The following is a 6,737-nucleotide window of genomic DNA, read 5'->3' on the forward strand; positions in this document are numbered from 1 at the left end:
ATTTTTTTGGTCCCTTCTCCTGCTCATGCATAGATGGCAGTCAGGTTAAGTAAACTGGACCAGATTTCCACATAGTGCAACCAAAGGTGGGCACTTTGTGGGCCAATTATGATACCATAGCACGACATGCATCCCTACAGTCCTTTTAATGTGTTCCGAAATGCTAGCCATCTTGTAGGCCCTACAGTGTCAAAGCATCCATAACCCTAACAGCGTTACCCACTAGGGATAACCAATAAGTGTCCACAGCAGCACAACTCAGCATATCTATCAGGAGGCTTTCGTTACACCTTTACAACTCTCCTCTTATGGCTTCATTTCAATTTTTGTCAATACAAGCTTGAAGCCTCTGCACAATCTGAATGCACCAGGGCACTATGACAAATAACACATATTCCTACCCGATTCCATGTTTAATATAAGACTGGCAAGTTCGCTACCATGTGTAGAACAAACCAAATTGTTCTGGAATCAAGCAATCTTCCACTGCCTGTGAAAAAAAAAAGCATGCAAGAAAGAGTACGTAGAGCACAGGGGTGTTGATGGATATTAAATACCACTGTCGTGCAGTAGACACCACGTCAGCAAAACAGGCCAATGTATAAATGACTGGATTTGCAACCATGTTAACTGAATGCTCAGGTCATTTGGTGGTCACGTGGTAGTGCAAAGCTCACTTGCATTATTTTGTTTGAAAACTATGCAACTGTGGCACTGTGTTACGAGCATAGGGCTGGCAAGATTTGTGAGCCTTTCCTTATATGTGTGACAGAGAATCTGCGAGTTGGCTCCGCCTCCAGAGGATTATCAGATAGCAAGACTGCTTATTTATCATTGTAAAACAAGTGTCGTAGTAGCCATGCCATGTGTCCTTTTCGCAGTTGTGTGAGCAACATGCATTGTCGATTTATCTGTTCTTGCCCTTTCACCTCTCACTTTACATTGCTGTGCAAGCAGTAAAATTGGATGGCTGTTAGACTGTTATGTCCTTTCACGTCCTCACCTTTCTTATGAATTGTGCGTTAAATGAGGCTTTTTTTGGTGAAAGAGTGCTACTTTAAGGCATAAACAAGTTCCATGGCAGTTTGCATTTAAGCATGCTCTGAAAACATGTACTTGAGGAACACTGCAAGAAGAACGCTTAAAAAAAGAACACGAGTGTATTTATCACCAAGGCCAACCCTTGTGTCTGAGCATATTTCTCACAACTGATACTGAGGTGCAAGGTGTCTATATCATATTACGTTGTCAATGAAGCAAAGCACAGTGGTGCCTGGATGTTGTGGGGCCAACTCAGACGTAGAGATCAGCACTGATCAGCAACACAGTAGTCTGCTTACACTCATTCTGCAGGCCCAGCCACACCTGCACTAAAACAAGTGAGCTTAGTCTCACAAGAGTATAATATAAAAAGTGACACTGTGAACAAAGCAATTCTTATTAGGTATAAATAGGAATGAAATGGTGATATTCGCCCATAGAAAGCTTTGAGTTAACAAAGCCTGCAAGATACGAAAAGTGCAATGTATCAGCCATCTGTGCAAAAACATAAATCGAAGGTCCCTTTTTTCGCTTCTCTCCTCTTCCTCGTGCATAGATGGCAGCCAGGTTAAGTAAACTGGACCAGACTGCGACGTAGTGTAAGCAAAGGTGGTCACTTCTTCGGGGAAGTGACCACCTTTGCTCCTTGAATTTCTAATACTCCTTGAAAGAGTATTAGAAAACGTGAATAATGCATATATGCATTATTCACAAGAGGCCTTGTTTCTCTCAGAACGCCACAGCCAATCATATATTTCAAGCTGACCATTTTAAAATGCATGCAAAGTACAGCATAGCTTTGAGGGTACCCCAAACCACTGAAATTCACATCAGCCAAGTTCAGCAGACAACGCCATAATCAAGCCTCTACAAGTTGTGCATATTATTGCAAGTTGACAGAATAATGAAGAAGAGAAGGTGAGGGAGATGGTGCCACTATAGCATAGTTCAAACTCTATCCCACATCATGTGCAGAAGGCCAAAGAATGCGCAGCTTTCAGTTATACTCTCACCTGTGACCACTGCACCAGATTGACTGACATGCGTAACAAGCAGTTTGTGATACCACGTTATTACATCCTGCAACTGATGTGACATCAGAGATCAGCTTCAAGCTTGACGCTAAGCTATACTAGGGACACATAATGAACTGGTACATTAAAATCTAAAGCAAAAGTGTTGAACATTGTTTGCCAGCCTGTGCACTTCATATATTACAAAAATTCAAGACAGAAATCCTGTGTTGGAAAGACAGCACGCACTTTCCTAAAGCTTTCTCTCAACATCCACATTTTTCTATGCATACATTATTAACCATTATTTACCTTGACACGCTGTACACAAGCAGCACACTTGGAAAAGCAGAAACTAACATGTATTTAGATCAGTGAGTTTTTCTCAGTGCTTTTGTTGCTGCAAACTTAGCTAGTCTGCTTCTGGAACGTGTCTTAATAAGCTTACATTTTTGTTAGGGATTTTTCATTGCTAGCAATGAAGAAAGCAGCATAAGCGCCATGACTATTTTTTTACGTGAATTTTCGCAATCCTATGCCACCACATTTCTCAACAGCTTTGAAACATTTTCAACCATAGAACTTTATTCTCATTACTTTACGGAATATTAGTAGAATTGTAGAATAGCAAGAATTTATAAGTTGCATGAGAGACTCAGGAAAGTTGGCAGGCACCAAATACAGGAACAGAACCTAGAACACATAAATGGCTGTGACCGTTCTGTACGTACCTTGTCAAAGCAGCAGATCAGATGCTTTGTCGTGCTGTTCAAGCTGCATAGTGCCGCAGCCTCCTATGTGGTGCAGAGATGCCTCCGTCTCAGGAAATTGTGACATCCCTAAAGAATAAATGTTTTACCCGCCGTGGTTGCTCAGTGGCTATGGTGTTGGGCTGCTGAGCACGAGGTCGCGGGATCGAATCCCGGCCACGGCGGCCGCATTTCGATGGGGGCGAAATGCGAAAACACCCGTGTGCTTAGATTTAGGTGCACGTTAAAGAACCCCAGGTGGCCAAAATTTCCGGAGTCCTCCACTACGGCGTGCCTCATAATCAGAAAGTGGTTTTGGCACGTAAAACCCCGTAATTTTGCACTTTTCTCTTCGCGCTTTTTGAGTGTGCAAAGAGGAAAAAACGCGGATAATGTGACACATGCGTGCAATATTACGGACTATTTGAATCAACCTTAAACAAAACTTTTATGGTGACGCTTTCTGTTACCTTCTTTCTGTGCTATCCGAATTATGCTTATTGCAGCTTTGGTGAATACTTCAAAAAGAAAAAAAAATTGAGGACGCCTAAGCTTCGCCTTCAAGAGTGGAAGGCGACAACGTTCCCGTCGACCCGCTAAGGGGTCTAGGACAATGCGCTACGGCGCCGCGATGACTTAAGGCCGATCCACACGACGGACGAAGTCCGCGGGCCGATCGGTCACGTGATGCGACGTGACGGCGCGGTCCGGTCCGGCGCAGAGCACATCCACACGGCGGACCGCGATAGCAGACGGCGGAGCAGATCAACCAGCTACACTCGGCCGCAGTGCTCGCGACTCAACAAATTCGCGAAACCATGCCAACCCCTCGCGCTCATGCTGCGCATGTATCGCGAATATAAGTCGTCGAAATGGAGGCGGAGCAGAAACGTCGTTTGGCCGCTATGGCGTTGGCTCTTTGCGTGGACGAAGAAGATTACTACCCTGCCCCGAAAAGGTCGTGTTGGGTGAAGGATTGGATGTGCAGAAAGGAGCTCGGCCTGCAGGACCAACTCTTCAAAGAGCTGGTAGTGTCCGACCCTTCTGAGTACAGACGGCTCCTGCGCGTCAGCCGGGAGCAGTTCGCGGAACTTCTCGCGCGCGTGGGGCCTAGGATAGCACGGAAGACGACTGTCATGCGCCAGCCGATACAGCCGGCGACGAAGCTGCAAGCAACGCTGCGTTGCCTTGCATCTGGTAAGCATTTTTCGTTTTGGTTTGGGCTGTTGCAGCCTTACATCACTTCTCATTGCCATGGCTGCGCCTCGTGTACTTTCTTACAGCCAATTGCACTGCAATGTAGCACCGGGTGCAATATGCGGCTTCAAGACCAGCAGCCGAATGTAGATGCTCTATGTGTTGCCACAGTGTAGCGCGCAGCTAGCTATTTTCTTTATAGGAGAGCCGAGCCTTGGCGTTCTGTACCTTCTCAGCGACATGCAGTGAAGTGAGGTTTGTAGGAGCTAAAACGCCACTATTTCGCTGACATCGGCAGTAAGAAAAAAGCAAAACGATTGCCCAGCTGCCGTGCCTGCATAAACTGCCCACATTTAGTCTAGTTTGGCTGCATGCGCTAGTATGTTCTACCGGCAATCTAAATAGGTCCTTCCACCTCGCCTTTTTTTATTTACAGGTGAGAGCCACCATTCCCTAAGTCGCCAGTTCAGAGTCGGGCACTCCACCGCCAACGATTTCATTCCCGAAACATGTTCGGCTATCTATCATAAGCTAAGCAAAGATTATATGAAATCACCAAAAAAAGTTGAAGATTGGCGGTACGTTATTAGGGGGTTTGACGAAAATTGGCAATTTCCAAACTGTGTGGGGCAATAGATGGGAAGCATGTCTGCATAACCAAACCAGCCAACTCTGGGTCCCTTTACTTTAACTATGAAAAGTCGTTTAGCATGATTCTTCTGGCTGTTGTGGATGCAAATTATAAATTTACCTACATTGACGTTGGTGTGCCCGGTCCTCGAGGCGATGCAGGAGTATGGCAGACCACGCCCCTGCAGGAGGCATTGGAAGGCAACAGAGCAAACTTGCCAGACCATGTGGAACTTGGACCAGGTCGATTCCTACCCCCCGTGTTTGTGGCCGACGACGCATTTCCAATCGGGAAGAACCTGATGAAGCCGTATAAAGGTAGCAGCCTGTCGGGTGACCAGCGGATCTTTAATTACAGGCATGCATCTTAAGCTTGATTCTTTGTATTGTAGAGGGCGTTATAAGGCCTTTGAATATGCTTACCTCAGAAAATTCAGTACTTTTTTACTTTTTATACATTTCGCAGGTTGTCCAGAGCAAGACGGGTTGTGGAGAACGCGTTCGGTATACTGGCTAATCGCTTTCTTTTCACTGCAATCAATGCAGGGCCTGAAAGAGTTGTCCCCATGGTGAAGGCAGCATGTGTGCTACATAACTATCTTGGCAACGACATGAGCACATTTCCTGACTCGGGGCCCGAAGATAGTAGGGAGCAAATATTTTTTGGCCTACGAGCAACACGCGGACGTGTAAACGCATTTGGTGCCAGGGTACGTGAGGACATGCGGGACTACTTCAGCGGCCAAGGTGTTGTGCCGTGGCAGAGGGCATCTGCATATGTTGATGAGTAGGAATAAAATGAACATTTGCGCACACATTTATTTACATTGTCAGAAATTTTTTAACTGTGTCCAGAATTTCTTTCTGGCACTGCACCTGCTTCACAGCGTCCAGCTGCCTCATATTAGCCGCAATCGTTTTGGCAAAGAAAAAAGAGGCGTCGTTTGGCTCGGACGGTTGCTGCATGGCTGAGGCAATAGTGTGCAAAACTGCCTGCCTCTGACCCAGTCCTCGCTTGACGGCCCCGAGGAGCGTAACTGCCTCGGCCGTTTTGTGCTGAGTGTGGGCGGCGACTCGACTCTTCTCGATATGGTTAAGGAGTTGGTGCTCGAGCTTTCCTCCAGCATCACGGACAGCTCCCCTTCTTCCCCACCACTCTGTTCTGCAGGTGCCAGGAGATCTCGGTTGTGTTGAGGCTGAAATGAACAATTTCACAGTTTGCATGAAATAAGTTGCTGCCTTGTTTCGGTTTGAATCCTGGCATTCACAGACGATACGTCGAAGCAACTCAAAATTGCTGCATGCGTCCTGGGCTATATTTATTTATTTATTTATTTATTCAGTTTACCCTACAGGCTCGGAGGAGCATTGAGTAGGGGGGGTTACAGAAAAAATGACAAATAACGCAAAGAAGGGAACTGCATAGTAAGAGAAACAAATACGTTTGTACATTGGAAAAAAAAGAACACTGTTAAACATCGGAAAAATACATACAAATTCAAGGAAATACAATGGAAAACAAAGTCCACAAACAATACAAAGGCGAATACAATACAAAGTCGTACAAAAAAGTCAAAGGAACATGTGAAGTTCCAAATGTTCACGAAATTTCGCAGGATCTTTTATTGAGACAATATTATTTGGAAGGCTATTCGATAGTGCGATGGCGCGCGGTAATGCAGAGTTATTGAATGACTGCGTGCGGCCAAAAATGCGCCTGAAACTGAGATGATTATGAAGTCGAGTAGATGTGCGAGAAGGAGTTTCAAGCGACAGGCGGCTGGACCATGAGTTATAGTAGTATTTATGAAAGAGGCATAGGAGAGCAACGGAGCGGCGGGAATCCAAGTCCGGCAGGAGAACATCGCGTTTAATTTGGGTAATGCTAGATTTACGACTGTAGTTAGAAGTCATAAAGCGGGCAGCACGATTTTGGATGGATTCCAATTTATCTATTAGGTATTGTTGATGAGGAGACCAGATCGAAGAAGCGTATTCAAGTTGAGGGCGTACAAAAGTTTGGTAGGCCTGTTGACGGATGGTAGATGGCGAGAGGTGCAGATGACGACGTAAAAACCCTAAAGTTCTGTTAGCTTTAGCGCATATT

General features: G+C 45.5%; 1 pseudogene; it reads left to right on the forward strand.

Moving 5' to 3' along the window:
* The first annotated feature begins 3,635 nt into the window (after nt 1–3,635).
* On the forward strand, nt 3,636–5,434 carry LOC139052392 (uncharacterized; annotated as a pseudogene).
* The last annotated feature ends 1,303 nt before the right edge of the window (nt 5,435–6,737 follow it).

Source organism: Dermacentor albipictus, unplaced genomic scaffold (genome assembly GCF_038994185.2).
Source record: "Dermacentor albipictus isolate Rhodes 1998 colony unplaced genomic scaffold, USDA_Dalb.pri_finalv2 scaffold_22, whole genome shotgun sequence".
In the NCBI taxonomy this organism is placed as follows: Eukaryota; Metazoa; Arthropoda; class Arachnida; order Ixodida; family Ixodidae; genus Dermacentor; species Dermacentor albipictus.